The 26,204-nt window shown below is 41.4% G+C and overlaps 1 long non-coding RNA gene across 4 annotated transcripts in view; it reads right to left on the minus strand.

Moving 5' to 3' along the window:
• Nucleotides 1-26,204, minus strand: part of LOC132486059 (uncharacterized) — a 62,238-nt gene that overhangs the window by 6,905 nt on the left and 29,129 nt on the right. For 3 of the 4 annotated variants that reach the window (XR_009531437.1, XR_009531436.1, XR_009531439.1), the window contains exons 6-7: nucleotides 9,084-9,234; nucleotides 3,337-3,544 (exon numbers count right to left, since the gene is read on the minus strand). This is a non-coding gene — a long non-coding RNA (uncharacterized LOC132486059). Of the gene's footprint in view, nucleotides 1-382; nucleotides 572-3,336; nucleotides 3,545-9,083; nucleotides 9,235-26,204 lie in introns of all 4 variants that reach the window. The other variant, XR_009531438.1, reaches the window with a different exon arrangement.

The following is a 26,204-nucleotide window of genomic DNA, read 5'->3' on the forward strand; positions in this document are numbered from 1 at the left end:
TTATATAGATCAAAAAGATACATTCTGTAGATTAAGGCAACTGAATGACAATTATTGTACTGTCACAAAAATATTAAATGGTGTATTTAATGTGTATTTACATGTGTATCTAATGTGTGTAGGGAGAATCCTGCATCCTAATCCCCAGAACCTGTAAATATGTTGGGTTAAATGGCAAAGGAGAATAAGGTTGCAGGTGGACTTAAGGGACTAATCCACTGACCTTGAAATAGGGAGAGGAGTCTGGGTTCTGCAGGTAGGCCCAACATAATCACAAGGGTCCTTAAAGTGGAAGAGGGACTTGGGAGAGGGTCAGTCAGAGGGAAGTGTGAGGTACGGAAGGACAGAGACAGATGCAACATTGCTGGCGTTGGTTACTTACAGCAGATACAGGAAGAAAGTTACTGCAGGTTCAGGAAGGAGCCACAAGCCAAAGAATGTGGGCGGCCTCTGGAAGCTAGAAAAGGCGAGGGAACAGATTCTCCCCTAGAGCCTCCAGAGAGGAACGTGGCCCTGCCCACACTTTGATTTTAGCCCAGTGGAGCCCGTGTCAGACCTCTAGCCTACAGACCTGTAAGACAACAGATACGCTGTTTAAGTCGCTAAGTTTCTGGTAATGTGTTACAGCAGCAGTAGACAGCTCATATACTCAGGCTAACTAGCTTTTGGTCATCTTTATTCTGGAAATACTTTTTCAGTTTATTGTGGTAATCTTTATTTTGGAGGTACTTTGCTCGTCTGTTTTGAATTTCAACAAATATTGAATACAAAATAACCTTTAAAATCTTGGCTAATGATCTACTACTTCAAAGTTACACATCCCTTCTAAGAACGTCTTAACATGTTTGACGCTAACGTTTTCTCACATTTCTATATTTGACTGTAAATAAAAAAGAGGTATGTTAAATGCTGTGGTGTATGAAAATAACATTCAGATTCTTCTGTAATGGGGACGATCACCTGTATGTACTACATAAGCCAGTGCTGTGCCTGCGGTCATTTTGTTTTCTGGGTGAAGAGTTGGAGAGTAACGAGCTCGGATCCAGGGGCTTGCATTACCTTGACAGGCAGGCGGAGCAGGAGTTCTCACTAGAACTCTACAGCCCTTTCCTGCTTGGAGGCATCTATGGTTTTGCATCACCCCTGTCATTTAATTGACACTGTTGCAAGTTATCCCCTTGATGTGTTACTGTGACCAAGAAGAAATGGAACTCTCCCCTCTGTGTTCACAAGCAGATATGATGACAGCCTGCAGCAGTTCTGCTGAGACTGATACACATAGAATTGCTGCCCCGGACTCCTGGCTCCACCTGAGCCTGTCCAGGTATGTACCTGGCACGTGTGTGTTCCCACTGGCCTTGCATCTCCTTATCCAGTGCAATGATTTCCACATCAATCCAGGACTGAAAGGAAGAACTTTTTCACAGGGATGGGCAGCCTATAACTCTGTGACATATCAACCCGTGATGTTTATCCTTAACTGTGTTGGGGCGATGGGGCAGGGTGGGAAAAGAATTCTTTAAAAAAAGAGGGGCAAGACCAGAGATTGTGGAAAACATTTCGATTCAATGAAAGTAAAAAATAAAGACGACTTCTCAGTAGTTGCTGTGTTTTGGGAAAGCATCAAAACACAAGATTTTAAGGGAAGAGGTACTGGGTGTTTTTATGTTTTTAATTCAGTTGTATAATTGAATGTAACAAACTAATTAAAAGGAACTGCATATAAATTAGCACCACTTTTAAATGCCAACAATAAATTGGAAGTGAATTTCCTGTGTGATGCCAACATTTAATGTCTCTCTAACCTTATAGGGTTCAAATGATGAGAGGAATTTTAGCAAAGATGAAAACATATGCCCTTGTCCTTTTTTGATTTTAGAATAAGTTTCTCTCTTAAATTTTGGCCATGTGTGTCCACACTGAGGGGTTGTATGAATATTAGTACAAGACTGACTTTTTTATTGTGGTAAAATATACATAATATATAATTTACCATTTTAACCATCTTTAAATGTTTAGTGGCATTAAGTACATTCACATTGTGCAACTATTATCACCATCCATCCTTAGAACTTTTATCTTCAAGACTGACTTTTTTGATAAGCAAGTTTAATTCCCCTGCTTGGTACCTGGATTTATTTTCCCTTTCACATTATCTTTCTATCGTGCCCTTCTAATCTCTTTCCTCCAGCCTTAAAAGACCCTCAGTGTAAAATCCAACGTGAGGGAGGTTTAGGTGACCAAATGAGTCTTGCAAATTGTGTTTTGCTTTGTCTCCAAAGTAAAGAAATAACTACAGATGGCTTCTGGTTTCACCCTAGGAACACTATCATTTGAAAGGTCCCCAAGAAACTGTATTAGTTCAGGGCCACCTTAGTGACTTGAATTTCTTGGATGTGGGCCTTCACAGCCCTGAACCAAAGTCATTTCCACTCACGGGGGAGCCAGGGGAAAGCCCCAGGGCCTTCTCTGGTGTACGGGAGAGCCCAAGGCAGAGCTAGCATAGATAGGTTCAGCCCAGCCTCCAGGAGAGAAGAGCAGCCCATATCAGGGGCATTCCTGTTACTTTTCCAGGGACTTTCTGCAAATGAATTTTGGATGGAAATATTTGTTTTTGTTATATATCAGATGATTTTCTCATATTTTAATGAGATCTAAGAAAGACCATTTTAATTCTGTCCAAGCAGGCCTTGGGGAGGAAAAAAATATATCTACTTTATGAGTACTCTGAAAATGTTGGGAATCCACATTAAAGAAGGTATATGTTTTTTAACTGATAACGGACTTGATATGTGAAAACCTATACAAATAGGAATAAAGGAATGACTAATTCAGAATTAGTTCTCTTAAATAGCAAGTTTCTAAAGCTGTGTGATTCTTTTTATAAGAATGTGTTTCACACTGCTTAAGACTAAATTGTTACCGTGTAAATTTTTAAAATATGTATTTTTATAGATCTAAAACTTTAACGGTCTATTGGGTTGCTTGTCATACGTTGAATATTGTTTCATTACCTTAGTATTGACTATACTTAGGTTTCTATACTTTTATACTATATAGTATAAAAGTATATAGATTATACTTTTCTCTATAGTCACTCCGTTTCCTTCAAGTCCTGTTTGTCACAATGTTTGTTTCATAGTCAGACACAAAATTAAGTGGGTCCAAACGGTACAATCACTTCTATATTATTTGCTGCAAACAGTTGAGTCGTCCGTCAGTTCACGTTGGTTTTAATCCTGTCATACTCCTCTAGGCTAAGAAAATGAAAGCTTATCTGGACTACATTTATGCTTAATATCAACATGGTTTATAAGTGATAGAAAAACTACTCACATATTCAATCAGCCCTGGGCCAGAAGGCTCTGTAGAACAGCCGGAAGTGCATGCCATATGTCTGCACTGGAAGACCATAGAATGCGCTTTAGGAAGCAAGAGCTCAGCGTGGAATGAGTGTGATTCAAAGGCAGCGTGGAGGCGTGGACCCCATGTGGGACGTTCAAGTCATATTCCTATCCGGTGTCTCTGGGGAAAATACCACTCTCTGTTTAAAAAAGAAAACACACCGAAGTTCTGAATGGAATTGACCCATTGGTCCTCACAGTCAACGTCATCAGGTCTCAGATTATGTAAGTCATTTTGCTGCCACCTCTGTCAGTCACTGGGACACTTTAGTCGAGACAATTTCCTAAAATTTTTTTTTTTTTTTTTGCGGTATGCGGGCCTCTCACTGTTGTGGCCTCCCCCGTTGCGGAGCACAGGCTCCGGACGCGCAGGCTCCGGACGCACAGGCTCAGCGGCCATGGCTCACGGGCCCAGCCGCTCCGCGGCATATGGGATCCTCCCAGACCGGGGCACGAACCCGTATCCCCTGCATCGGCAGGCGGACTCTCAACCACTTGCGCCACCAGGGAGGCCCCTAAAATTTTTTTAAATGCTCACTTTAAGTATTTTCAGCTTAGTCTAGATGGGTTGTAAAACCCAGTTCTGTACAAGTAGTTTATTTAATAAGGAATGTGCCCTAAGAAGCATTCCTGAGGTACAGAAATACTTTTTCCATGGAAATAATATTCTTTGTTTACGAATAGGCTTTCTTATTTCTAACTTATAAAACCTCAGACGGAACATCTGGACAGAACCATGCAGAGGATGGTAGTTAAAACTATCAGCATAGCATTCTACTATTCTGTTTTACTCATCCTCGAGTTTGAAAAGGTGGGGTGAAGGTCAAATCAGTAATGCTAGAAGGCTTCATGGACAACGTATAACTTTACTCCATTGCTCCTTAACCATACATCAACACCTTTACAAGGACAAACATGAAGGCCTGAGACTTTCCTGGCCCCATGTCTTTTTATCACTGTCATCCCCAAAGACAGAATCTGGGAAACCACTTGGGATCTACTTCATGTAAATTCAAGTCTCAGCTTTTGTCCACTGCTCAGTGTGTGCATGGACTTCCTTTGGGTGCTGGCTTCTCTGTTGTCATGAGCTTCATGGGAAGGACCCCAGGGCTAGGTGATGAGAAGCAGCTGGTGTAAACTGACAGTGGGGGTGAAGACCTGAAAAGTTGCGTGAATGTTCTGGAACTTTCCGTATGTGATTCCAAGTAGACACATTTATGACTCCCTTAAATAAAAAAGGAGCAGAGATGAGGTGATACCTGGTGAAAATGATGTTTATTATAAAATATTCGTATCATTATAGCTAAATAGGAAAGATAACTATATGTTTATATCTCTCTTATCAGAAACTACCCTTAGCTATAATTAAGCATGCTGGACAGATTAAAAGAAAAACTCAGCACTGGTGTATATTTGATCTATGTTTAAATTCATTAGTCAGAAAGTGGTAAATGAGAAATTAATTTTTCCACTTGGTTTATATTTCACAAGATAAGAGTGGACACTTCAGTCTGCTTGTGAGGCCAGTTGTATTACTGGTTTCATTTTCAGCTGTCCCTCCTGTGTGTCTTTCTAGGTGCTAGCAGACTGGAAGACACTCCATGTACTGTACAGGAAAAGGAAATGTCACATGATTCTCTTTTTAAAGCAGGAAGTAAAGTGGCTTTTTCCCTTTGAAAATTGTAACAGAACAGTGCTTATAAAACTATCTGTGGTGAATCTGTGGTGATGGACCCGTTCTTAAAATTTCCAATTCTTTGCAGACTGGCACTTTTGTAAAATTAAATTAAAATGTTGCACTGAGATCAAATTGCTATAGAAGTTTCTAAACACTTGCTCTCAGTTTCTGTACACATTCTTGCAGATGCGCAGAAAGAGTTTGCTGTGTGGCACTGGTCTGTAGAGCACGCTTTAGCAGCAGTGAAACATGAGTTTCAGGCAAGGGTCAATAGCTTCTGATATTTATCTGGGAGTTTGGGAGTTTGCCCAGAATGGGAGGGCAGTGCTTTTGTTTTGTTGTTTTGCTATTGGTCCAACTTTTGTGTAGAGTTGTCCAGTACGTGCCTTGCTCAGGGCACCTGACTGAGGAGGTGCATGGGGGCTGGGATCTCTCCTCTGAGTCATACCCTCTGCTTGGCAGAGGTCCTTGGATCAGCCATCAGATAGTCCCAGTTACATTTGCTACTTTTTTGAGAAGGCTTCCATAGGTTTCTACATTCTCTTAGTTGAAATCAGCAAGAACCTCCTTTTGATTTCAGTTCATTATGGTTAACAAAAATCTTCATCACATTTATTTCTTTACTGGATTTCAAGCTCCTGTGGGAAGGAGTGTGGGTCTTATATGTGACTAGTACAGTGCTCATACTAATATCAAATGAATTCTGAATTGCAGGTTGATAGTGAAAGCCACACTCAGCTGTTAACCTTCTTGAAGAAGCAAAGAATCTCATAGTGTGATGATTTTTTTCCTTCTTTTTTTTATTGATCCAGGACTTGAAGAGACCAAGTTTTTAGATGTAGTCCTGGGGAGAGAAGCTTCCTGAAGTTAATGATACCCCATATTCATCCAGTCAGAGAGGCCTATGGAATGGCCACAATAGACATAAGAGGTCAAACCAAGTATTGTTAACATTTTATCTTTAGTGAGGTTAAAATTAACCAAGGACATTGAGTTCACTGAGAAACAGGTTCTTAAACAAATATAGCTCATGAAAAAACCTTGCTTATTGGGGTCACGGACTCCTAACAATGAACAGAACCTTAATATGTCTGGGGAATGCCATGTTGCACTGCTGGTGGAAGAGGCCTGACCCCAGCCTGGACTCTGCAGAGCCTCCTGGCAGGTTGCACGTAGGGGACAGTGGTGTAGGGTGAGGCTGGTGTGGCAGACAGGGAAGCAAAGGCATAGCAGCCTGAGACCACCTCAGGTATTTATCAAAGTCAGAAGCAGGACGCAACCCTTGGCGTACACAACTGACATCAGGAAAAATGAAGGCCTGGAAACTTACCACCAACACAGAGGAAATAATTTTTGGTGGCAAATGGGACAGGAGAGAGTTCTTAAACAAAGGTGGCTTGTAACGGTCTCTTCTCACCAGACACATCCATCATGCCTTGGTCCTGCGGGTCTTCACGCATCTGACAGGCACACTGTGTTTGACCCTCACAGGCCTCGTCGATGGTGGCCTGAAGAGGGGGCATGGGCTCAATGTCTGTAATAAGGATGAGTTTTGAGCAAATCCATGAATTCCAGTTCTGTGTGGGATTTTAGTGTCAATGACAAATGTTTATGAGCCTAAGTTGCTGTTTTATGATTAATATGAAGTACTGCCTGAGCCTAAAAGACAGTCTTGCCAGAAACGCAAGAAGTATGTTTCTAACATATTTTGGGTTCTGTTCAAGCAGTTAGGTTGTGAGGATAGAAAACCACTAGTCAGTTCCATAAGGAGAATCCCACAGGCCGACAGGGCAGGAAGTACAGCCCGTCCTCCTGGAAGGCAGCTGAGACCTAGAGAGCCAAGAAGTAAAGCTTCCAGCAGCATCTCTCACAATCCACGGAGAGACGGTCTCATCGCTCAAGATTTCCCCGCCTCATTCACTCTGTACATGATCTCTCTCTCCTTCCTTTCCTCTCTTGGTCTCTCTCCACCTCCATCTCCCACTCTTCATCCTCCGGGCACACAAGGGTGCTCCTGCCACTGAAGGAAGCTGCATCTTAGTTCACCAGTCCGAAATCCTGAGAAGTAGAATCTGATTGGCTCAGCCGACCTACGGTCCTTGAACCACGTGCACAACTCTATCCAATCATCCGTGGCCAGGGCATGGGGCCCGGGCGCCTGCAGCACAAAGTTTCTGGGAAGCAGGTGTGTTCAGGGCGTGCCTCAAACCATATCAAATACACGTGGAGTTTTCACAGGTCAGGTGCACACACGAGTGACCTTCAGCGAAGGAAGAAGAATCAGCGTAGTTCAGAGCGCCTCGTAATTAAGGTTGGTGATCATCCAGTCAGCATCTTTGCCGATGGAAATGTTAACGAGCTCATCAGAGAAGAGCAAAGACAAATGCAGATGACATCAAAGCCTTAGGGTAAGAGTCACACAAGGTTGCCCTCATGAGGCAGTTTTCTTAGTGGTTGGAGGGAAGATAGGAAGAAAAAGAGTTACAGGTGTCCAGAGGAATTCCCTTCGTGTGCAGGTTTATTGCTGTTGATCTGCTTAAATAGCCTAAAAGACACACACGTGCTGTTTTTAAAATGCAGACCGAAGTCCTGCGAGCTTTCCTGCAGCTTTTTGATGGAAAGGGGATTTACAGTTCTGTCCTCTAAACCTCAACTACGTGTGTTTGCAGCCCCATTTTTGGCCTGCGCTTGGCTAGCTCTGTAAAGTGCTCTGGCTCCAGTACTTGCACTTCATGTTGCAAAGGGTAAATTTGGCATTGTCTGCGTCCTCCAAGTTCCATGACGACTTCCTTAATTTGTTGTTCTCTTTGTGCCCTGGGTAGTAAATTCTTACCGACAGGGGAGATTGGCTCCTGCACTCTTAAGCCTAAGCACCAAGGTTGTCTGGAACCTTATGCACAGAATTCCCAACAGCTCTATCACAGGTTAGTTTAATGTTTACTGTAATGAGGTATTGTTTTCCCTATGCCTCTTATTCCTTCTACAGGATATTATATGTGTTAAGACACAGCCTGGAGCCAGGGAACAGATCAGAGAGCCCAGACCCTTAGAAGGGTAAACCTGCTGGTTGTTCTCATCTGTCAGATTACGTTTGTGGCTTTCTAGACACGAAGTAAATAAAAACAACGGGAAACCTTTGGAGAGCCTCATGGTGGATATCAGGAAAGACCGTTTGGTGTCGTAAAGGAATGTTCACTAAATCTATTCCTGGGCCAACTTGTGTTGGGGACATTAAAATTACCAACATTTCAAAGGTTAACAATGCAACTAAACTAAGCCAATGTAAGTTTAGGCTTAAACATACAGAGAAGGGGAACTATTTCCCACAAGCTAATGGTCGGCAAGACCTAATGGAATGAGTGTGTTGAACAATGCTGTAAAAATCACATAACAAAAGCAGTCAGACTTAAAGCTTCATTTTAATAACCTCAGACACCAGGTTGAATATCCATGTGGGAAGAAGCAAACACCTTATAAAATAGATATTGTTGGTGCTAAACCTATACTTACCCCAGCTCAGGGAAAAAGAAGTAAATAGATATGGTGGAATGATTTCAAATGGTTCCAAGCCATCTCCCTTACTTTACTCTTAAACCATCCCCAGATAATGAGATTTTCAAAGTCAGTTATTGTGTTGAACAAAGGACAGTGATGAAAAATAGTAACCAAAGTCATTTTCAAATGAGTGAAACAAGATATGCTTCTTCAAATATGAAGAAATCTCTCAACATAAAACCATTTAACAACTTTTATGAAGTTTAGGAATTAAGCAAAGACGTGGTAAAGGACAACTGCTTCAAAATTGTAGCAATGCCTCAAAGTTCCTATTTGTAGGCTGATGGTCATAAGGAGATGCATTAGGACCTCGCAGATTAATGCAATCTTCAGTGCCATTTAATCCTAACAGGGACCAGAAAGTTTAGCATTATCTATGTAGCAGGCCAGAAAGCTGCCAAGTCCTTGTATACAGAGAGAATCAAGTATCACACTGAATTACTGACCTGGTAATTAATGATCCACTATCCGCCAGCCACTTTTCTTTACAGGAACATTCTAACTGTTTCTCAGCATCCAGCCATACGTTTGGTCCCTCTATGCAACTGCAGGCAACCTCAGTTCCATGTTCCCCCACAGCAACTCTTTGGTCTCAAGCTGTACCATGTGGAGAGAGGATTTTATAAATCTCTTGCCAAGGTTCTTTCAGGTCAAGGTCAAGCCACGAATCTTTTCACATTATGCCTTCAAGAGACCAGCAGCCAAAGTGACTGTTCAAGAGACCCAGAGGGTCACACCTTAGTAGTAGAGCTAAACTAGCCCAGAATAGAGACTACTCCAGATATACCCTTAAACACTTAAAAAGAAGCCACGAAAGGATCAAACCAATCTGATCTTCCAGGACTTTAACTAGCTTCCAGAACAAAACCAACATTCTTTAAAGGAGGATAGCTAAGTTCAGATACTCAATGACCTAATAACTCCATGTTCAGGATCCAAAAAAAATGACTAGACATGCCAAGAATCAGGAAATATGACCCATAACCAGGAGGAGAAAAAGAGTCAATAGAAAAAGACCCACCAATGACAGAGATGGTGGAATTAATATTCAAAGACAATGAAATAGCTATTACAAACATGCTCAACATGTTTAAGGATCTTTAAATAATATGAATATAATCAGGAGAGAGAGTGAAGACATAAAAAACCAATTGGAACTTCTAGAGATGAAAATTAAGATATCTGAAGTGAAAAAATACACTGGGTGGGACTAACTGCAGCTTAGACGTGGAAAAAGACCAGTGAACCTGAAGCTGTAGCAGTACAAACTATTCAATCTGAAACATTAACTAACTAACTAAATAAGCCAGGCCTCAATGACCTGGGGATAATATAGAGTGGTTCATTATATGTTTGATTGGAGTCCCAGAAAAGTGTGTGTTGGCAGGAGGAGAGGAGAGGGAGACAGAAAGATATTTGAAGAAATAATGGCTGAAAAACTTCCCAATTTAATAAAAACTATGAACCCATAGATCTAAGAACCTTAAGGAACCTGAAGTAGCATAAACACACACACACACACACACAATAACATCAAAGCACATCAAAATCAAATTTCTGAAAGACAGTGATAAAGAGAAAATCTTAAAATCAGCCAGAGGAAAAAGGCACGTGGTGTACAGAGGAATAAGGATAAGAATGAGAGCAGATTTCAGAAATGATGCAAGTCACAAGACAATGGACATCTTTAAATTGTAGAATGAAAAAAAAAATACTGTCAACATAGAATTCTATATCCAGCAAAAATCTTCTTTAAAAATTTTACCTTAAGGTGAAATAAAGACTTATTAAGACAAACAAAAGCTGAGAGGCTTTGCCATTTAACATCACTATAAGTATTGTTAGATGAAGTTCTTTAGATAGAAGAAAAATAAAACCAGATGGAAACTTGGATCTAACAAAGGAATAAGGAGTACAAGAAATGGTAAATATGTGGGTAAATATGAAAGTATTTTTTCATTTTTAAATCCCTTCTATGACTAGTTAACTATATAAAGCAAAAATAAACATGTTGTGTTCATAACTTATGCAGAAATAAAATGTACAGCAACAATAGCACAAAGGAAGGAAGTAGGTTGTTAGAAGGTTATGATACAATATTGAAACATTATTAATTAAAGTATACTTGGTAAGTTGAGGATATGTATTATAAACATTAGCACAACCACTAAAAGCTCAAAGGAAGAGGTATAGCTAAGAAACCAATAGCAGGAAATAAGGGTAAAAAATGAACAGAGAACAGATGGGATAAATAGGGAACAAACATCCAGATGGTAGATTTAATCACAACCATTCCATGTAAATGGTACAAACACTCGAAATAAAAAGCATGAATTAGATCCAGCTGACTGGAGGGAATTCCTCATGCCCTGTGAAGTGGAAAAAAGCAACATACAGAGTTGCTGTTAGTATTTGTTTATCTATGGGTAGTAGGAGGGAGAGGTGAGGGAAAAACAAAAGGAGACTGACAAAATGGAAACATATGCAGGATAAAATAACAAGAAGTGTTAAATATAATCTATGACAGTGTTGTTGATAATAAAAATGTGTTCTGAACATAGACCAAGATTAGAAGATGACATGAACATGTGAAAACACTGAATTGACCTAGGATGTGATTGTGGTTAATTTTATTCTTAGATTCTTGACCTTCCGTATCGCTTTTATAACAAAATATTGAAATTTAAAAATAAATGTATGAGGTTTGAAGATACAGAAAATCATGACCCAAATTCCCTTTATAGTGAGTGGTTCTTGGACTCTCTCGTTTCGTGGAAGGAAAATGAAGACCTTTTGTGCAATAATTCTCCCAAGATAGTTCCAGCCCTGTAAATGCTTTAGCATCTTATCTGGTATTAGCACAGGGCACTGGCTGTTGTTGTAGGTAGTCATTTAACATGGAAAGAAACTCCACCTGAAGCTAGAGTTGGTCAGAGTTCTTTGGTTGCAGGTAGCAGGAACTGACTTTGGCTGACTTAAGGGAGAGAAAATCATTGGGAAGACCAGAAAATTAGTCTTGGAATTGAGGCAGCTCCAGAAGGAGGAAGCAGGAATTCCAGGGATGGTCCATAGCGGCAGCAGGCTGGTTGGGTTGCTTCCACTGGAACTAGTGAATTCCAGTCTTACTTCAAACTTACATCACGGGCTCAAGTGTCAAAGTCCCAGAAAAAAGCACTGGGCTCATCATGTGCTCACTCTCTAGATACACTAGGACCTACTAGGAGGTGCTCAGGACCCCTTAGGGTCTTGGTAGCAGGAGGGCTGCTTCCTGTAATCACAGTTCTACCAAAGTCACATGCACATAGAGAGGGAAGGCTGTTTCCCCAAAAGAATTCAGGGTGTTCTAAGGAAGGGCTCATGGACACTGGGTGACCAAAACACCTTTCTTGGTACTGGAAAAAGGAAGAGGAATCATGGGAACTTTTTCACAGGGTTGAGCGTCATACCAAGAATGTGGAGTCTTGGGCCTCCCTGGTGGCGCAGTGGTTGAGAGTCCGCCTGCCGATGCAGGGGACACGGGTTCGTGCCCCGATCCCGGAGGATCCCACATGCCGCGGAGCGGCTGGGCCCGCGAGCCATGGCCGCGGGGCCTGTGTGTCCGGAGCCTGTGCTCCGCAGCGGGAGAGGCCACAGCAGTGAGAGGCCCGCGTACAGCAAAAAAAAAAAAAAAGAATGTGGAGTCTACCTGCAACACAAGATCCCCCTGCATTCCTGAGTCTGGGGTCCAAACTGAGGAGGGCAAGGTTTGCAAATGCTTTTGTGCTACGAATCTGTGGGAATTGAATTTATGATCCAAAGCCCAATATAATAGACACGATAAGGCTTGCCTTTAGCCTAAAGGAATTTGATACAGTGGTTTGTGTTGGTGGCTTATTTATAAATATTATATGAATTTTTTCAATATACATTTGTTTCAGTCTCTCATCTCAAGTGCTCCCATAAATATGTATTAATTATTATGGGTTGGGGTTTTTTCTGATGGGGCTTTAAAACTGACCAGAAAGAAACCACATTAATACATTTGGGAAAAAGATATTCTAAATATAATAATGTTGCTGGGTGATATGAAATGATATGGCATGATTAAATTAAACCTTGAAGAAGAGTATAGACAGGTGGGCAAGTCAGGAAAATCATTAAGGAAATGAAGCAAACTGTTGAAATTCTGTGCCCCACAAAAGAATAGCCATCTTGCTGATGGGCTTATAGTTGAAGAAAGCAATAAATAATCACTAAAGGAGAAAGTAAGGGTTAGATAAAGAATAAATGAAATGGAAATGGGAAGTGTTTGCTTTTGAAAACATTTGGACTCAAGATCCATTCCCAGCTTCTCAGAATGATAGGGGTTCCTGTGTGTGCCTGCTCAGGGTGATGCTCTTCCTTTTCCTCAGAAACAGAAGTACTATTTATGACGTTTGTGTTAAGAAATTCCAGGGCTCCTACGGAAATGTACTTTGACCTCTTACACAACATTTTTACTTAAGCCAGAGCAAAGGAAATAATGGACGTTGAGAGATCAAATGGCTGCCTTCTACTCTGTTCCCTTTAAAAATCAATAATTTTTATGTACTTCTTTTTCTTCTTAAGGAAGCAGCATCTGGCTTCATGGAATTTGGCAGAGTTAAGCATCCTGTTCTAGTTATGTTGATTTTTAAATACAAATAGGATTGGTAAATGGCAACTAAAGTTGAACCATGTGAGTAAGAATGAGAATAATGAAAGCCAGTGAGACTGAACCATACATTTTTAGTTAGGTCTTTGTAGGTCATCTTTTCCCTCTCCCACCCACAGTCATACGATGAAAACATGACGTCACATGATTTGACACAATTTTTCTGTTCAAACATTTGTGGGAACTTTCTATATAATTTCTTATTTTGAAGTGCTATTTTTTACACAATTCTTTTATAACAGTGTTGTATGAGGTTAGAATTAACATCTACCATACAGATAAAGTCTATTATGACAGGACTGATCACATGGAAATATGTATAGGGGACATGCAGCTGCAATTATGTGCTGAAGTTCATCTTTGGACTAAATTTAGAAAGGTGAAGGATTGGATACATAGCTTTTAATCCTTTCCTCATCTTTAGGAAAGGGGCCCATTTCTAGGCCAGGGCCAGGATTACGTCTTAGAAATTTGTGCCCATGTGAAGCATGGTTAAGAAGATGATTCTTACCATGAAGGCTCTTAACAGAATTAATCTTAAGCCTGAGTATGACCCAGACACTAGTCTGGGCTTCTAGTGTCACAGGATATTACGTGCGCCCACAATAAAATAAATTGCTCAATAATGTAATGGGATGATTTGCTCAAAAATTCGGTAATAAAAACCTTTCATGAATACAAGTCATATGACTTATTTCACAAATATTGTCTTAGTTTATCATGCATGTATAATTATTCACAAGGTTTAGATAAGAAAATGAAGCTAATAGAGGCAAGTGACTTGTCTAAGAACTCATGCTGAGTGAGTGCCTGGCATACAACTATATATTTTGCTAAGTGGATTAATGAAGTATTGCAGCAGATCCTTTGTCTTCTGGTCAACTGCTTATGAAATGTACAAATGAAGACGAGCATGGCTGTCATAATATACAGCAGTGTTGAAAAGAAGAAAAGCATAATAGAAATGTCACTTTTAGAAAACTTTTGCAGGACTTTAGTAGCCGTTTGGAAGCTAGTTTTGAAAAGATGGCAGGCAAGGGAGCTGTCCTTGGTGCTGAACCTTCCATGAGGCCAACAGGTCAGAGGATGGCCTTAACCAGTTTTCCTACATAATTTCTTCTGGGCTTCTATTACCAATGACAATACTATCAATAAAAACTTATATTTCTAGGAGAAGCAGAAGATGGCGGAAGAGTAAGATGTGGAGATCACCTTCCTCCCCACAGATACACCAGAAATACATCTACACATGGAACAGCTCCTAGAAAACACCTACTGAACGCTGGCAGAAGACCTCAGACCTCCCAAAAGGCAAGAAAGTCCCCACGTACCTGGGTAGGGCAAAAGAAAAAAGAATAAACAGAGACAAAAGAATAGGGATGGGACCTGCACCTCTGGGAGGGAGCCGTGAAGGAGGAAAGGTTTCCACACACTAGAAGCCCCTTCACTGGCGGAGACTGCGGGTGGTGGAGAGGGGAGCTTCGGAGCAGCGGAGGAGAGCGGAGCAACAGGGGTGCGGAGGGCAAAGCGGAGAGATTCCCGCACAGAGGATCAGTGCCGACCGGCACTCACCAGCCCGAGAGGCTCGTCTGTTCACCCGCCGGGGCGGGCGGGTCTGGGAGCTGAGGCTCGGGTTTCGGGTTTCAGTCGGAGCGCAGGGAGAGGACTGGGGTTGGCGGCGTGAACACAGCCTGCAGGGGCTAGTGCACCACGGCTAGCCGGGAGGGAGTCCGGGAAAAAGTCTGGAGCTGCCGAAGAGGCAAGAGACTCTTTCTTTCTTCCCTCTTTGTTTCCTGGTGCACGAGGAGAGGGGATTAAGAGCACTGCTTAAAGGAGCTCCAGAGACGGGCACGAGCCGCGGCTAAAAGCGCGTACCCCGGAGACGGGCGTGGGACGCTGGGGCTGCTGCTGCCGCCGCCAAGAGGCCTGTGTGCGAGCACAGGTCACTCTCCACACCCGCCCTCCAGGGAGCCTGTGCAGCCCACCACTGCCGGGGTCCCGGCATCCAGGGACAACTTCCACGGGAGAGCGCACGGCGCGCCTCAGGCTGGTGCAACGTCACGCCGGCCTCTGCCGCGCAGGCTCGCCCCCGCACTCCGTACCCCTCCCTCCCCCCGGCCTGAGTGAGCCAGAGCCCCCAAAGCAGCTGCTCCTTTAACCCCGTCCTGTCTGAGTGAAGAACAGATGCCCTACGGCGACCTAAACGCAGAGGCGGGTCCAAATCCAAAGCTGAGACCCGGGAGCTGTGCGAATGAAGAAGAGAAAGGGAAATCTCTCCCAGCAGCCTCAGAAGCAGCGGATTAAAGCTCCACAATCAACGTGATGTACCCTGCATCTGTGGAATACATGAATAGACAACGAATCATCCCAAATGGAGGAGGTGGACTTTGAGAGCAAGATTTATGATTTTTTCGCCTTTTCCTCTTTCTGTGAGTATGTGTATGCTTCTGTGTGAGATTCTGTCTGTATAACTTTGCTTCCACCATTTGTCCTAGGGTTCTATCCGTCCGTTTGTCGTTGTTTTTAAATTTTTTTCTTAATAATTATTTTTTATTTTAATAACTTTATTTTATTTTACTTTATTTTCTTTCTTTTTTTCCTTCCTTCCTTCCCTCCTTCCCACCCTTCTTCCTTCCTTCCTTCCTTTCTTTCTTTCTAATTCTACTAATTCTTTCTTTCTACATTTTCTCCCTTTTATTCTGAGCCGTGTGGATGAAAGGCTCTTGGTGCTGCAGCCAGGAGTCAGTGCTGTGCCTCTCAGGTGGGAGAGCCAACTTCAGGACATGGGTCCACAAGAGACCTCCCAGCTCCACATAATATCAAACGGCAAAAATCTCCCAGAGATCTCCATCTCAACACCAGCACCCAGCTTCACTCAACGACCAACAAGCTACAGTGCTGGACACCCTATGCCAAACAACTGACAAGACAGGAACACAACGCCACCCATTAGCAGAGAGGCTGCCTAAAATCATAAAAAGTCCACAGACACCCCAAAACACACCATCAGACATGGACCTGCCCACCAGAAAGACAAGATCCAGCCTCATCCACCAGAACACAAGCACTAGTCCCCTCCACCAGGAAGCCTACACAACCCACTGAACCAACTTTAGCCACTGGGGACAGACACCAAAAACAACGGGAACTACAAACATGCAGCCTGCAAAAAGAAGACCCCAAACACAGTAAGATAAGCAAAATGAGAAAACAGAAAAACACACAGCAGATGAAGGAGCAAGATAAAAACCAACCAGACCTAACAAATGAAGAGGTAATAGGCAGTCTACGTGAAACAGAATTCAGAATAATGATAGTAAAGATGATCCAAAATCTTGGAAATAGAATAGACAAAATGCAAGAAACATTTAACAAGGACCTAGAAGAAGTAAAGATGAATCAAGCATCGATTAAAAACACAATAAATGAAATTAAAAATATTCTAGAAGGGATCAATAGCAGAATAACTGAGGCAGAAGAACGGATAAGTGACCTGGAAGATAAAATAGTGGAAATAACTACTGCAGAGCAGAATAAAGAAAAAAGAATGAAAAGAACTGAGGACAGTCTTAGAGACCTCTGGGACGACATTAAACACACAAACATTCGAATTATAGAGGTTCCAGAAGAAGAAGAGAAAAAGAAAGGGACTGGGAAAATATTTGAAGAGATTATAGTTGAAAACTTCCCTAATATGGGAAAGGAAATAGTTAATCAAGTCCAGGAGGCACAGAGAGTCCCATACAGAATAAATCCAAGGAGAAATACACCAAGACACATATTAATCAAACTGTCAAAAATTAAATACAAAGAAAACATATTAAAAGCAGCAAGGGAAAAACAACAAATAACACACAAGGGAATCCCCATAAGGTTAACAGCTGATCTCTCAGCAGAAACTCTGCAAGCCAGAAGGGACTGTCAGGACATATTTAAAGTGATTAAGGAGAAAAACGTACAACCAAGATTACTCTACCCAGCAATGATCTCATTCAGATTTGATGGAGAAATTAAAACGTTTACAAACAAGCAAAAGCTGAGAGAGTTCAGCACCACCAAACCAGCTTTACAACAAATGCTAAAGGAACTTCTCTAGGCAAGAAACACAAGAGAAGGAAAAAACCTACAATAATGAACCCAAAACAATTAAGAACATGGGAATAGGAACATACATCTCGATAATTACCTAAAATGTAAATGGACTAAATGCTCCCACCAAAAGACACGGATTAGCTGAATGGATACAAAAACAAGATCCATATATATTCTGTCTGAAAGAGACCCACTTCAGACCTAGAGACACATACAGACTGAAAGTAAGGAGATGGAAAAGATATTCCATGCAAATGGAAACCAAAAGAAAGCTGTAGTAGCAATTCTCATATCAGACAAAATAGACTTTAAAATAAAGACTATTAGAAGAGACAAAGAAGGACACTACATAATGATCAAGGGATCGATCCAAGAAGAAGATATAACAATTGTAAATATTTATGCACCCAACATAAGAGCACCCCAATACATAAGGCAAATACTAATAGCCATAAAAGGGGAAATCGACAGTAACACATTCATAGTAGGGGACTTTAACACCCCACTTTCACCAATGGACTGATCATCCAAAATGAAAATAAATAAGGAAACACAAGCTTTAAAATGATACATTAAAGAAGATGCAATTAATTGATATTTATAGGACATTCCATCCAAAAACAACAGAATACAAATTTTTCTCAAGTGCTCATGGAACATTCTCCAGGATAAATCATATCTTGGGTCACAAATCAAGCCTTGGTAAATTTAAGAAAATTGAAATTGTATCAAGTATCTTTTCCGACAACAATGCTATGATACTAGATATCAATTACAGGAAAAGAGCTGTAAAAAATACAAACACATGGAGGCTAAACAATACATTACTTAATAACGAAGTGATCACTGAAGAAATCAAAGAGGAAATAAAAAAATAGCTAGAAACAAATGACAATGGAGACACGATGACCCAAAACCTATGGGATGCAGCAAAAACAGTTGTAGGAGGTAAGTTTATAGCAATACAATCCTATCTTAAGAAACAGGAAATATCTCAAATAAACAACCTAACTTTGCACCTAAAGCAATTAGAGAAAGAAGAACAAAAACCCCCCAAAGTTGGCAGAAGGAAATAAATCATAAAAATCAGATCAGAAATAAATGAAAAAGAAATGAAGGAAACGATAGCAAAGATCAATAAAACTAAAAGCTGGTTCATTGAGAAGATAAACAAAATTGATAAACCATTAGCCAGACTCATCAAGAAGAAAAGGGAGAAGACTCAAATCAATAGAATTAGAAATGAAAAAGGAGAAGTAACAACTGACACTGCAGAAATAAAAAGATCATGAGGGATTACTACAAGCAACACTATGCCAATAAAATGGACAACCTGGAAGAAATGGACAAATTCTTAGAAAAGCACAACCTTCCAAAGCAGAATCAGGAAGAAATAGAAAATATGAACAGGCCAATCACAAGCACTGAAATTGAAACTGTGATTAAAAATCTTCCAACAAACAAAAGCCCAGGACTAGATGGCTTCACAGGTGAATTCTATCAAGCATTTAGAGAAGAGCTAACACCCATCCTTCTCAAACTCTTCCAAAATATAGCAGAGGGAGGAACACTGCCAAACTCATTCTACGAGGCCACCATCACCTTGATACCAAAACCAGGCAAGGATGTCACAAAGAAAGAAAACTACAGGCCAATATCACTGATGAATATAGATGCAAAAATCCTCAACAAAATACTAGCAAGCTGGGCCTCCCTGGTGGCGCAAGTGGTTGGGAGTCCGCCTGCCGATGCAGGGGATACGGGTTCGTGCCCCGGTCTGGGAGGATCCCATATGCCGCGGAGCGGCTGGGCCCGTGAGCCATGGCCGCTGAGCCTGCGCGTCCGGAGCCTGCGCGTCCGGAGCCTGTGCTCCGCAACGGGGGAGGCCACAACAGTGAGAGGCCCGCATACCGCAAAAAAAAAAAAAAAAAAAAAAAAAAAAAAAATACTAGCAAGCAGAATCCAACAGCACATTAAAAGGATCATACACCATGATCAAGTGGGGTTTATTCCAGGAATGCAAGGATTCTTCAATATACACAAAGCAATCAATGTGATACACCATATCAACAAATTGAAGGAGAAAAACCATATGGTCATCTCAATAGATGCAGAGAATGCTTTTGACAAAATTCAACACCCATTTATGATAAAAACCCTGCAGAAAGTAGGCATAGAGGGAACTTTCCTCAACATAATAAAGGCCATATATGACAAACCCACAGCCAACATCGTCCTCAATGGTGAAACACTGAAACCATTTCCACTAAGATCAGGAACAAGACAAGGTTGCCCACTCTCACCACTCTTATTCAACATAGTTTTGGAAGTTTTAGCCACAGCAATCAGAGAAGAAAAGGAAATAAAAGGAATCCAAATCGGAAAAGAAGAAGTAAAGCTGTTACTGTTTGCAGATGACATGATACTATACACAGGGAATCCTAAAGATGCTACCAGAAAACTACTAGAGCTAATCAATGAATTTGGTAAAGTAGCAGGATACAAAATTAATGCACAGAAATCTCTGGCATTCCTATACAGTAATGATGAAAAATCTGAAAGTGAAATCAAGAAAACACTCGCGACTTCCGGGTAAGATGGCGGAAGAGTAAGATGCGGAGATCACCTTCCTCCCCACGGAAACACCAGAAATACAGCTACACGTGGAACAACTCCTACAGAACACCTACTGAACGCTGGCAGAAGACCCCAGACCTCCCAAAAGGCAAGAAACCCTCCACATACCTGGGTAGCGCAAAGCGGAGAGATCCCCACACAGAGGATCAGTGCCGAGCGGCACCCACCAGCCCGAGAGGCTTGTCTGCTCGCCCGCTGGGGCGCGCAGCGCTGGAAGCTGAGGCTCGGGCTTCGGTCAGAGCGCAGGGAGAGGACTGGGGCTGGCGGCGAGAACTCAGCCTGAAGGGGGCTAATGTGCCACAGCTAGCCGGGAGGGAGTCCGGGAAAACTCTGGAGCTGCCGAAGAGGCAAGAGACTTTTTCTTCCCTCTTGGTTTCCTGGTGCGCGAGGAGAGGGGATTAAGAGCGCTGCTTAAAGGGGCTCCACAAACGGGCGCGAGTCGCGACTGAAAGCGCAGAGCCCAGTGACGGGCGTGGGACGCTGGGGCTGCTGCTGCCGCCGCCAAGAAGCCTGTGTGCGAGCGCAGGTCACTGCCCACACCGCCCTTCCGGGAGCCTGTGCAGCCCGCCACTGCCGGGGTCCCGGGATCCAGGGGCGGCTTCCCTGGGAGAACGCACGGCGCGCCTCCGGCTGGTGCAACATCACGCCGACTTCTGCCGCTGCAGGCTTGCCCCGCACCCCGTGCCCCTCCCTCCCGCCCGGCCTGAGTGAGCCAGAGTCCCTGAAGAGGCTGCTCCTTTAACCCTGTCCTGTCTGAGCGAAGAACAGACGCCCTCCAGCGACCTACACGCAGAGGCGGGGCCAAATCCAAAGCTGAGACCCAGGAGCTGTGAGAACAAAGAAGAGAAAGGGAAACCTCTCCCAGCAGCCTCAGAAGCAGCGGATTAAAGCTCCACAAACAACTTGATGTACCCTGCATCTGTGGAATACATGAATAGACAACATATCATCCCAAATTGAGGAGCCAGGAGTCAGTGCTGTGCCTCTGAGGTGGGAGAGCCAACTTCAGGACACTGGTCCACAAGAGACCTCCCAGCTCCACATAATATCAAACGGCAAAAATCTTCCAGAGATCTCCATCTCAACACCAACACCCAGCTTCACTCAACGACCAGCAAGCTACAGTGCTGGACACCCTAAGCCAAACAACTAGCAAGACAGGAACACAACGCCACCCATTAGCAGACAGGTGGCCTAAACTCATAAAAAGTCTGCAGACACCCCAAAACACACCACCAGACGTGGACCTGCCCACCAGAAAGACAAGATCCAGCCTCATCCACCAGAACACAGGCACTAGTCCCCTCCACCAGGAAGCCTACACAACCCACTAAACCAACCTTAGCCACTGGGGACAGACACCAAAAACAACGGGAACTATGAACCTGCAGCCTGCAAAAAGGAGACCCCAAACACAGTAACATAAGCAAAATGAGAAGACAGAAAAACACACAGCAGGAGAAGGAGCAAGATAAAAACCCACCAGACCTAACAAATGAAGAGGTAATAGGCAGTCTACCTGAAAAAGAATTCAGAATAATGATGGTAAAGATGATCAAAAATCTTGGAAATAGAATAGACAAAATGCAAGAAACAGTTAACAAGGACCTAGAAGAACTAAAGATGAATCAAGCATCGATTAAAAACACAATAAATGAAATAAAAAATACTCTAGATGGGATCAATAGCAGAATAACTGAGGCAGAAGAACGGATAAGTGAGGTGGAAGATAAAATAGTGGAAATAACTGCTGCACAGCAAAATAAAGAAAAAAGAATGAAAAGAACAGAGGACAGTCTCAGGGACCTCTGGGACAACATTAAACGCACCAACATTCGAATTATAGGGGTTCCAGAAGAAGAAGAGAAAAAGAAAGGGACTGAGAAAATATTTGAAGAGATTATAGTTGAAAACTTCCCTAATATGGGAAAGGAAATAGCTAATCAAGTCCAGGAGGCACAGAGAGTCCCATACAGAATAAATCCAAGGAGAAATATGCCAAGACACATATTAATCAAACTGTCAAAAATTAAACACAAAGAAATCATATTAAAAGCAGCAAGGCAAAAACAACAAATAACACACAAGGGAATCCCCATCAGGATAACAGCTGATCTCTCAGCAGAAACTCTACAAGCCAGAAGGGAGTGGCAGGACATAATTAAAGTGATGAAGGAGAAAAACCTGCAAACAAGATTACTCTACCCAGCAAGGATCTCATTCAGATTTGATGGAGAAATTAAAACATTTACAGACAAGCAAAAGCTGAGAGAGTTCAGCACCACCAAACCAGCTTTACAACAAATGCTAAAGGAACTTCTCTAGGCAAGAAACACAACAGAAGGAAAAGACCTACAATAACGAACCCAAAACAATTAAGAAAATGGGAATAGGAACATACATATTGATAATTACCTTAAATGTAAATGGACTAAATGCTCCCACCAAAAGACACAGATTGGCTAAATGGATACAAAAACAAGACCCATATATATGCTGTCTACAAGAGACCCACTTCAGACCTAGAGACACATACAGACTGAAAGTAAGGGGATGGAAAAAGATATTCCATGCAAATGGAAACCAAAAGAAAGCTGGAGTAGCAATTCTCATATCAGACAAAATAGACTTTAAAATAAAGACTACTAGAAGAGACAAAGAAGGACACTACATAATGATCAAGGGATCGATCCAAGAAGAAGATATAACAATTGTAAATATTTATGCACCCAACATAGGAGCACCTCAATACATAAGGCAAATACTAACAGCCATAAAAGGAGAAATCGACAGTAACACACTCATAGTAGGGGACTTTAACACCCCACTTTCACCAATGGACAGATCATCCAAAATGAAAATAAATAAGGAAACACAAGCTTTAAATGATACATTAAACAAGATGGACTTAATTGATATTTATAGGACATTCCATCCAAAAACAACAGAATACACATTTTTCTCAAGTGCTCATGGAACATTCTCCAGGATAGATCATATCTTAGGTCACAAATCAAGCCTTGGTAAATTTAAGAAAATTGAAATTGTATCAAGTATCTTTTCCGACCACAATGCTATGAGACTAGATATCAATTACAGGAAAAGATCTGTAAAAAATACAAACACATGGAGGCTAAACAATACACTACTTAATAACGAAGTGATCACTGAAGAAATCAAAGAGGAAATTAAAAAATACCTAGAAGCTAATGACAATGGAGACACGACGACCCAAAACCTATGGGATGCAGCAAAAGCAGTTCTAAGAGGGAAGTTTATAGCAATACAATCCCACCTTAAGAAACAGGAAACATCTCGAATAAACAACCTAACCTTGCACCTAAAGCAATTAGAGAAAGAAGAACAAAAATATCCCAAAGTTAGCAGAAGGAAAGAAATCATAAAAATCAGATCAGAAATAAATGAAAAAGAAATGAAGGAAACGATAGCAAAGATCAATAAAACTAAAAGCTGGTTCTTTGAGAAGATAAACAAAATTGATAAACCATTAGCCAGACTCATCAAGAAAAAAAGGGAGAAGATTCAAATCAATAGAATTAGAAATGAAAAAGGAGAAGTAACAACTGACACTGCAGAAATACAAAAGATCATGAGAGATTACTATAAGCAACTCTATGCCAATAAAATGGAAAACCTGGAAGAAATGGACAAATTCTTAGAAATGCACAACCTGCCAAGACTGAATCAGGAAGAAATAGAAAATATGAACAGGCCAATCACAAGCACTGAAATTGAAACTGTGATAAAAAATCTTCCAACAAACAAAAGCCCAGGACCAGATGGCTTCACAGGCGAATTCTATCAAACATTTAGAGAAGAGCTAACACCTATCCTTCTGAAACTCTTCCAAAATATAGCAGAGGGAGGAACACTCCCAAACTCATTCTACGAGGCCACCATCACCTTGATACCAAAACCAGACAAGGATGTCACAAAGAAAGAAAACTACAGGCCAATATCACTGATGAACATAGATGCAAAAATCCTCAACAAAATACTAGCAAACAGAATCCAACAGCACATTAAAAGGATCATACACCATGATCAAGTGGGGTTTATTCCAGGAATGCAAGGATTCTTCAATATACACAAATCAATCAACGTGATACACCATATTAACAAATTGAAGGAAAAAAACCATATGGTCATCTCAATAGATGCAGAGAAAGCTTTCGACAAAATTCAACACCCATTTATGATAAAAACCCTGCAGAAAGTAGGCATAGAGGGAACTTTCCTCAACATAATAAAGGCCATATATGACAAACCCACAGCCAGCATCGTCCTCAATGGTGAAAAACTGAAACCATTTCCATTAAGATCAGGAACAAGACAAGGTTGCCCACTCTCATCACTCTTATTCAACCTAGTTTTGGAAGTTTTAGCCACAGCAATCAGAGAAGAAAAGGAAATAAAAGGAATCCAAATCGGAAAAGAAGAAGTAAAGCTGTCACTGTTTGCAGATGACATGATACTATACATAGAGAATCCTAAAGATGCTACCAGAAAACTACTAGAGCTAATCAATGAATTTGGTAAAGTTGCAGGATACAAAATTAATGCACAGAAATCTCTGGCATTCCTATATACTAACGATGAAAAATCTGAAAGTGAAATCAAGGAAACACTCCCATTTACCATTGCAACAAAAAGAATAAAATATCTAGGAATAAACCTACCTAAGGAGACAAAAGACCTGTATGCAGAAAATTATAAGACACTGATGAAAGAAATTAAAGATGATACAAATAGATGGAGAGATGTACCATGTTCTTGGATTGGAAGAATCAACATTGTGAAAATGACTCTACTACCCAAAGCAATCTACAGATTCAATGCAATCCCTATCAAACTACCACTGGCATTTTTCACAGAACTAGAGCAAAAAATTTCACAATTTGTATGGAAACACAAAAGACCCCGAATAGCCAAAGCAATCTTGAGAACGAAAAATGGAGCTGGAGGAATCAGGCTCCCTGACGTCAGACTCTACTACAAAGCTACAGTAATCAAGACAGTATGGTACTGGCACAAAAACAGAAAGATAGATCAATGGAACAGGATAGAAAGCCCAGAGTTAAACCCACGGACATATGGTCACCTTATCTTTGATAAAGGAGGCAGGAATGTACAGTGGAGAAAGGACAGTCTCTTCAATAAGTGGTGCTGGGAAAACTGCACAGGGACATGTAAAAGTATGAGATTAGATCACTCCCTAACACCATACACAAAAATAAGCTCAAAATGGATTAAAGACCTAAATGTAAGGCCAGACACTATCAAACTCTTAGAGGAAAACATAGGCAGAACACTCTATGACATAAATCACAGCAAGATCCTTTTGGACCCACCTCCTAGAGAAATGGAAATAAAGACAAAAATAAACACATGGGACCTAATGAAACTTCAAAGCTTTTGCACAGCAAAGGAAACCATAAACAAGACCAAAAGACAACCCTCAGAATGGGAGAAAATATTTGCAAATGAAGCAACTGACAAAGGATTAATCTCCAAAATTTATAAGCAGCTCATGCAGCTCAATAGCAAAAAAACAAACAACCCAATCCAAAAATGGGCAGAAGACCTAAATAGACATTTCTCCACAGAAGATATACAGACTGCCAACAAACACATGAAAGAATGCTCAACATCTTTACTCATTAGAGAAATGCAAATCAAAACTACAATGAGATATCATCTCACACCAGTCAGAATGGCCATCATCAAAAAATCTAGAAACAATAAATGCTGGAGAGGGTGTGGAAAAAAGGGAACACTCTTGCACTGCTGGTGGGAATGTGAATTGGTACAGCCGCTATGGAGAACGGTATAGAGGTTCCTTAAAAAACTACAAATAGAACTACCATATGACCCAGCAATCCCACTACTGGGCATATACCCTGAGAAAACCATAATTCAAAAAGAGACATGTACCAAAATGTTCATAGCAGCCCTATTTACAATAGCCCGGAGATGGAAACAACCTAAGTGTCCATCATCGGATGAATGGATAAAGAAGATGTGGCACATATATACAATGGAATATTACTCAGCCATAAAAAGAAATGAAATTGAGCTATTTGTAATGAGATGGATAGACCTAGAGTCTGTCATATAGAGTGAAGTAAGTCAGAAAGAGAAAGAC

This window comes from Mesoplodon densirostris, chromosome 3, assembly GCF_025265405.1.
Source record: "Mesoplodon densirostris isolate mMesDen1 chromosome 3, mMesDen1 primary haplotype, whole genome shotgun sequence".
Taxonomy (NCBI): Eukaryota; Metazoa; Chordata; class Mammalia; order Artiodactyla; family Ziphiidae; genus Mesoplodon; species Mesoplodon densirostris.